Source organism: Anguilla anguilla, chromosome 4 (genome assembly GCF_013347855.1).
Source record: "Anguilla anguilla isolate fAngAng1 chromosome 4, fAngAng1.pri, whole genome shotgun sequence".
Lineage (NCBI taxonomy): Eukaryota > Metazoa > Chordata > Actinopteri > Anguilliformes > Anguillidae > Anguilla > Anguilla anguilla.
Genome location: NC_049204.1, coordinates 21,981,571 through 21,990,256, shown reverse-complemented (window position 1 = coordinate 21,990,256; position 8,686 = coordinate 21,981,571).

Genomic DNA, 8,686 nt, shown 5'->3' with positions numbered 1-8,686 from the left:
TCTCAGTTTAAACATGAAATGGCCAGGACCAAACAAATATTTCAATCGAGAGGCTGAGATTTTCTGATCTTCTGATTTGCTCATTGCTTTTTGTATAAGATGCTGGATTAGGTAATCTAATGCAGGGGTATTTTTGGTTATTCATTGAATGCAAATCCATACATTTAACAATGTAATTTCAAATGTATCTTGCAATTTGAATCATTTCACAGATTAAGAGGTATAATTATCAGATATATGTTTTTAAAATGATGAAATCAAGAAATATTTAGGTCACATCCTTATGAGTCGCATTAATCCAACATCTGCTCCAGTATATATTTATCTGGCCATATTCAGCCTTTAAAGAAATCCTATTCACAAAATTCCTCTTTGTCATCCATTATATTTTTGAACACTTTTTTCAAAGTATTTCAGAGGCACTGTGACATTTTTATGCTTTCTCAATTGTTGTAAGCTCCTCTAGGCCCTGCCTCCTGAAAAGCTATCTGCTGCCATAATTCAGTGATGTTGTCCAGAGAATTTCCATTCTTAAAATGTTTTGTATTTATTGTTTTTAAGCAGTGATGTTATATTTCTATCTTTAAGGGCTCTGCCACAAATCACTATCCTAACAGTTACCTGAAAGCAAGGCGTTTTAAAAAATCTGAATGCCTGTCATGTTTAGTGATTCTTATTTGTCTCCACAAAAAAGCATTTGCTCATTTTAGAGGATATCATTGAATTAATGATCTGATAATATTGATAATGATTACTTTATAAGTCATTATAATAACACTATAATGAATTATGAGCATTATGTTTGTTTCGTAACTAGGCTTAAATTGCATTATAACTGCATTGTAACTTGTTATGAATGTGATTACATGCATTATATATATAGGCTTCATACATTACATTACATTACATTACAGGCATTTGGCAGACGCTCTTATCCAGAGCGACGTACAACAAAGTGTATAACCATAACCAGGAACAAGTATGACGAAACCCCTAGAGAGAAGTACCGGTCCAAGTACAGGGAACAACCGCATAGTTCAACCTGGACCCTGGTGGTTAAACTGATTAACACTAACAACGAGGACGGCAACAACGCAATCTATGGAAAAATAAAAATAAATAAAAATACAAATAGTCGTTAAGACTGGCGCATCAACTAAGTCACCTATTAAACAGCTGCCTAGTTACAACCCTAAGTTTAGTCATTTACAGGGGGGGAAGGGATGGGGAGAGGTGCAGCCTGAAGAGGTGGGTCTTCAGTCGTCGTTTGAAATGGGTCACAGTCTCAGCTGTTCTGACCTCCACAGGGAGGTCATTCCACCATCGTGGGGCCAGAACAGAGAGGAGACGTGTTCTGGAAGTGCAGGTGCGAAGAGGGGGAGGTGCTAGGCGTCCTGAGGTAGCAGAACGGAGGGATCTGGCTGGCATGTAGGGTTTGAATATCTTTTGAAGGTATGCTGGGGCTGATCCCTTGACTGCCTGGTATGCTAGAACCAATGTTTTGAATTTGATGCGAGCTATAACAGGCAGCCAGTGGAGGGTAGTGAGCAGGGGAGTTACGTGGGAGTGTCTGGGGAGGTTGAAGACCAGACGAGCCGCAGCATTCTGAATGAGCTGCAGGGGTCTGGTGGCAGATGCCGGTAGTCCAGCCAGAAGAGAGTTGCAGTAGTCCAGGCGGGATAGAACCATTGCTTGGACCAGGAGCTGGGTTGAGTAGGTGGTGAGAAAGGGGCGGATTCTGCGGATGTTGTATAGGAAAAATCTGCATGCCCGGGTTACTGCTGCAATGTTGTTGGAGAGGGACAGCCTGTTGTCCATCATCACTCCGAGATTCTTGGCGCAGGGTGATGATGTCACTACGGTGTCCCCTAAGGAAATGGAAAAGTCGAGGAGGGGAGAGGATAGAGCAGGAATAAAGATTAGCTCCGTCTTTCCCGGGTTGAGCTTCAGGTGGTGATTGTCCATCCAGCTCTGTATGTCCCTCAGGCAAGCGGAGATGCGGGCGGGGACCTGTGTGTCCGATGGGGAGAAGGAGAGAAAGAGTTGCGTGTCGTCGGCATAGGAATGATAGGACAAGCCATGGGCAGATATTACAGGGCCAAGGGATCTGGTGTACATGGAGAAGAGAAGGGGACCAAGGACTGAGCCCTGGGGAACTCCGGTGGTGAGGGGACGGGGTGGTGATACCTTACCCGCCCAGGCAACCTGGAAGGAGCGGTCAGAGAGGTAGGACTCAATCCAGTCAAGGACTGTGCCGCGGATCCCTGTTGCTGCCAGGGAGGACAGGAGGGTAGAGTGGTCCACAGTGTCAAATGCAGCGGAGAGGTCTAGGAGAATCAGGACAGAGGAGAGGGAGGCTGCTCGTGCGGCATGGAGTGACTCACTGACCGAGAGGAGTGCAGTCTCAGTCGAGTGGCCAGGCCTGAAGCCAGACTGGTGGGGATCAAGCAGGTTGTTCTCAGAGAAATAAGCAGAGAGCTGGTTAGATGCAGCACGTTCGAGTGTTTTGGATAGGAAAGGGAGGAGAGATACCGGGCGGTAGTTCTGAATGACTGAAGGATCTAGTGTGGGTTTCTTCAGCAGCGGGGTGATGTGGGCCTTCTTGAAGGATGAGGGGAAACATCCAGAAGATAGGGATGAGTTCACGAGGGAGGCGACAAAAGGGAGGATGTCTGGTGTGATTGCTTGAAGGAGAGATGAGGGGATAGGGTCGAGGGCGCAGGTGGTAGGGCGGTGGGTGAGCAGAAGCTGGGAGACTTCAGTGTCTGAGAGGAGAGAAAACGTGGAGAAACAGGGGGCGGAGGACGCAGAGGGGGCGGAGGACGCAGAGGGGGCGGAGGACGCAGAGGGGGCGGAGGACGCAGAGGGGGCGGAGGGCGCAGAGGGGGCAAAGGAGGTGCGGATGTCTGCAATCTTTTCGTCAAAGAATGCTGCAAAGTCATCTGCAGTGAAGGAAGACAGGGGTGGAGGAGGTGGCACGCTGAGGAGAGAAGAGAAAATAGAGAAAAGTTGACGAGGGTTAGAAATGGAGTTATGAATTTTGGTTTGGTAGAATTTTGCCTTAGCGGCAGTGACAGAAGAGTTATTCATAGAGTTACCACAGCTTTTTAAATAAGCCTATACATGCATACATCATAATCATCTATTGTTAAAGGACAAAACCTAAACAATCTGTGATTCTTGTGTTTTAGCACAGAGTAGCCTGAGTCAGAAGATACGGTTACATTGAGAGTACCGAGAAGGCAAAATTGCTCTCATCACTATTTATCACTTTTTATGTTATGTAAGACTGAATTGTTTCTGCTCCATCAGATTTAAATAGCATTTCAAATCATTTGTAAATGACTGGTGGCTTTATTTGGGAACATATCACACATAGACCCATACAATAAAAGTACGACGTACCTGAGAAATTCTAGAATTTTCATGCTGATTATCAATCATTGCTGTGATGACGATGATTGGAGATTTGAAGACATTTTGCTTTATTTTGCTCCTTATAGAATTATGAATAGTTCGAGTCATTTCACAAGCTTTAATATATGTGAATTGTACATTGCCAATTTCAGTTACAAATTTTATTTGAATTTGTAACTGAATTCAGAATTTTAAGAGAAGGGTAAGGACAAACAGCATTTTCTATTTTTCGTTGTTGGTTTATGCCTGCATTGTGTGCAGTTCTGTAGGTAACATAGCTAGTCGTTTCGCATTACTTCCTATTTTTTTCTTCTCAAATTCATCCATATTTCAGCAGTGCTTTGTGCTTCAAAGCACTGGTCAGAACAGAGGGTGGTGAGAAAATACAAGCAGGCATGGGGAGAAGCTGGCAGTAAACATTTATTACCTTTGGCAAATTTCACAACCTTTGACAATGACTTACTGACTCGGCGAATATGAATTCTTTTCCAAGAAATTTGTATATCTGCGAATATATATTAAGTAGGGCACACTGGGTAGAGAGAAGAGAAATTGTAATCGATATGGTCCCAGTGGGGACCACTGGAGAAAGGGTTGAAGTAAACTGCAATGGATCTTATACCAATAGAATAGATAAAACAAATACCGAATCATTACCAACATAACACCCTGAAGGCCATCCTCAAGAGGTCTCCCTCAAACCAGAGGGATCACATCAATCATTAAAGTAATCAACATCCCGCTATTGCAGGCTGTTTATTGTAATGTTCATTCCTGCTCAAAAAATCATCAAGGGAGACACTCAAATCAATTCCAATCATATCATAAAGACTGCTTGCAGATGACAACTCAAAACATGTACTTTGGGGCAGCTGCTTTGTCTGCATCTGTCAATCAAGATTAAAATGCCCCCTTTTAGATTTTTTTTTTTTTTGTCTCATTGAACATGATTAAGAAAATTGCAGTAAAGTTTTGTACAATGGGCTTTACTAAACCAGTAAGATGAAATTGTGGTATTGGGGTTTTTTGGCCCCTGGAAAAGGGTGCAGTGGGACATGGGGTGCCCTATAGGGGCCAGCTACTGTTTTATTCTGGATGTTTTCTGCAGGGGCACGCTCAAGCCAGCACTGTCTGGGTGGGGCGATGGGAGTTCTGCAAGAGATAATGATTAGGCAATCCAATCTGGGCCCAGATCAAACAAGAAGAAAGAACAAAGTGTTGTAATAAGAAATCTAATAAGAGATGCACAGTGGGGTGGAGGAGGTCAAATTATCATGGTGCAACTGGGAATGATTTTGTGCTCTGGACACTTTATTAGCTTGGCGGGAAGGGGCCAGCCCCCCAAAAAAAATAATCTCGGTTTTCAACTATGTGTCTTTTTAAAAAAATTACTCAGATCAAGCCATTTCACTGTAAATACAAAATAAGCCATGTCCTCATGCAGTGGATTTAATTTGTGATGACTCTTTTAACATGGCATTCATTACTCATATTTATGTTGATGAATATATATTTAAATGACACATTTTTACTTTATTTCATTGTCTGATATGTCTGATATCGGACGCATTTTGTGCATTTGTACCAGATGGTAAATTGGTATTGCTTTTAAAGGTGCTTGAAAAGGTCCTAAAAATATCTACTCAGTGATATAGGGACATTCCAGAAGCAGCCAATTAAATGGACTTTTTTCTATTCATTATTCCCCATTGCAAAGGGATTGAACTTGGCCCAGATTCTGAATCGACCCCCAGGCTAAATCAGCGGGAGGAAGCGCATTGACCGGTCTGTAGAGACTCCACCGGAGCGGCGGGCCCAGCCAGGTGCGCGCGGACGGCAGGCCTGGGAGCCCAGTCCCAGCGCCGCTCCTCCGCGGCATCTCAATGGAGGAAGTCTATAGAGTACGCGGGGAAATGAAGGGTCCCCGGGCGCCCATTGATCTCGCCGAGAGGAGCCAGCCGGCTGTGTCATTATCGGAATGCATTGTGTCTCTTCCTCTTTTTCATGTCTTCACACCCGGTGAGCGTTCAATCGACTATCTTTTCTGCCGCATTACCCTCTCTGAAGGCGGAGCGGGTGGCGGTGGGGAGGGTGGCGGTGGGGAGGGGTTCGGCGGGAAGAGGGGTCAGGACATGAAGACAGTTGGATAAACTCTTTGTGTTGCGTCCCACTCTCCTCCCCATGGTCCCTAACTGTGGCTCCGTGCTCCATTTTACACACAGTACTGCGGGCTCCCAGCTGGGAGCCTACTTCCATTTTTAAAAATGCCTCACAGACAGCAGCCATTTGCAACCATTTTAATGCATCATTGGAGATTTCATACAAGATACTTGGAGCTTGACATATCAGCAAGTGGCAGAGGTCATTTTTTTCTGTGGGACTCTTCCTCTTTGAAATACCATTTATATTACATGCATCAAAACTGTTTTTGAACTGTACTTTTTCATCCATGTCCTTTGATTTCTTTATAGAACTGAACAAACACTTCCGGACTGCAGTCAAGGTACACTATGGAGGTACACTATGGAATATGAAACTTTTCTTTATTTCACCCCTATTTCCTCTCGATTTGAAATGCCCAGTTGTGTTTTCCTGTTCATGTTCATTGCTGCAACCCTCTCTACCTGTGGGACTGAGTTCTCCACAGCTGCACAACAGCCTTGTCAGAAAGTTGCCTCTAGCTCTGTTTTTAAGGAATAACCCCATACAAACCAGGTGTCAAGTGGCAAGCATTGCACAGCACACTATTACAAGGCAGAGTCCCGACTATGCATTTGACCCACAAGTACACTTCCTCCCCATTAACCTGTCAATTAAAGTTCGCCTGCGACGGCACGACTGCTTGAATATCATCTGCAGCGACTGCGCTCCTTCCCCGGGTCTCCCTCTCTGCCCTGGGACGCCTTGACTCTGACAGAGAGCCCTCCTACCCGCGCGCGTCCTCGCCAAACCCCGTCCTTCTCCTCCTCCCGAGGTTCGCGCTCCTCTAACAAGCCCTGACACGCCGCGCGCCTCTCCGGGGAGCGCCGGCGGCGGAGAGAGGTGTGCTGCGCCCCGGCGCTCATTGGTAATCAGGCCTCATCCCCGGACCAGCGGTCAAACAATACATCCCGTGTCTCTCCGTGCATCGCTAATCCTTCCTACATGGCTGGGTGCAGGTGTCAGGCTCCTACACCTCCTCAATAATACATGTCAAAAAAGCAGTCCCTCCACTTCCTCTTGCTTTCCCCCCTGCTCTGCCTCCGCTGTTGGATTTAATTGGTTTATCTGCTGCAGAAATGGCCCCTGCTCTGGAACTGTGTAAATGTCTGGGACAGGGTGGTTTCCTGTGAATTGATCCACGTGTGACTCGCATTTTTGATGGACCTTGTTTTGCAGGAACCATTTGGTGGGTCACGCTTGGCTCGATAGCCTGCTTTTTAATAGCCTGAATGCATCAGTAATGCCTTTCGGTGGCAATTTTGCTACTGGTGAGAATATCAATAATCCAGAGGATTCCTAAAACACATGGAAAGCACTGAGTTTAAACACAGCTACCGATCTATCACGTAATGATCAGGAGGCGCCGCTTTCTATGTGAAATTCCCCTTTAACACAAATTACTGTATTATCATTTTAATGTTCTTTTCTCTGTGGTAAAAGTATGCTTAATGTAAGAATGGAAGAGCTCACCTTATTTCCTCAATGGAACAGATCCAGTAGAGGACAAAGCCTCCTGCCCCTATATCACCACCCCCCTGCCACCCCACCACAACCCCCCCCCCCCCCCCCCCCCCCCCCAGTCTGAACCTCAACTGACAAAAATAAACACATGCATAGCGGCCCCTCCCTTTGCCCCCAAAAGGTGCGATCGAGACTCTGCCCTGGATGTTCAGTCAACTATAGGAACAGGGCCTGCAGTCCCCCAGGCCTGAGCAAATCTGGATGTACCATCTGAATTATTGATGCAATATAGACTATGCATAATGCAAAATACATGCGCTGGGGGGGCCTGGGGCCGTACTCCCTCAGGCCAGCCCACGCTCCTGCTTCATCTCGCTTTGCTGGGCTCCGCAGCCCACCCTCAACCGCTCCACACCGACCAGGGTTTGGGGACCGCCATGCTGGATACCCTCCAGTCCTTTCACTATAGAAAGTGTCTTATGTAGATTCATGATGAAAGTCTTACTGTATGGAATTTATTTTTTTTTTTTTTCTTTCGCATGTACCTCTCTGACCATTATTACTGTGTAATACCGCTTAGTGTACAAAGTTTCTCAGGTTGAAGATAGCGTTTAGTTCACCTTCAAGGCACAAGGTGATTTTTGACCTTCAGCATATAATAAAGAGATTACGAAAAACAACCAAAACAGCCTGTCAGGTCAGGTCAAGATTTACAAATTTGTCATGTGACCTGGCATTTCTGATAATCCCTTAATTTTAGGCTTTAAAGGGGAAACCTACATACTGTGCATCCTTCTACGTGGAAAAAGGTAGGATCCTTGGGTTGTCTGAGGTCAACATTTGTTTTTACCTCTAGCTACAGGTGTCCTCACAAATAACCAAAGCAGCATGTAGATTATTCAAAGGATAAGGCTGAAGGAGACTGAAATTGGCGCAGTTATTTGCTCAAATCCCCCTTCTGGCCCACCACAACACCCCTTTCCCCCTCCCAACCCCCCCTTCCCGACAAACACACGCACACGGACAGTATTATTTCCACTTGAATACTGTTATTGAACTCTGCATGACCCCGCCCTTCGGCAAATACAAATGTTGCCTGACAACAGAAGGCTAGCCCCCGCTGCCGCGCCCAGGGTTCACCACTTTGCTTGCATATCACTGAATCACATATTTAATGTCTCCAGTGTCAGTGAACCTCGCGCGGAGGGCTGAGAGCGCGGCTCGGTCCACAAAACCGGGGTCAGAGGAGCGAGGGACAGATGCCGTGTTCAGACAACATCTCACCGCGGCCTCTTTTGTCTTAAACCTCGCGGCTCTAACCAAAACACCATGTGAAAACATTCTTCTGTTATTCCATCACAAACGATTATTCATGTTGCACAGTGTTTTCTTTACTGTACATTTTTTCTCTTCTTTTTTTTTTTGTTTTGTTTTGTTTTGTTTTGTGTGTGGCCTCTTTGCATGCTTAAATAATTATTGAAACTAAATCCATATATCAATTAAAATTATTGTAATTGACATTTAAAATCCAGCAGAGGAATGTTAAAAGGTAAATAATTGTTCCGATGAGGACCGGGTTTAGCTGAGAGCAAATGTGAAAATTGTG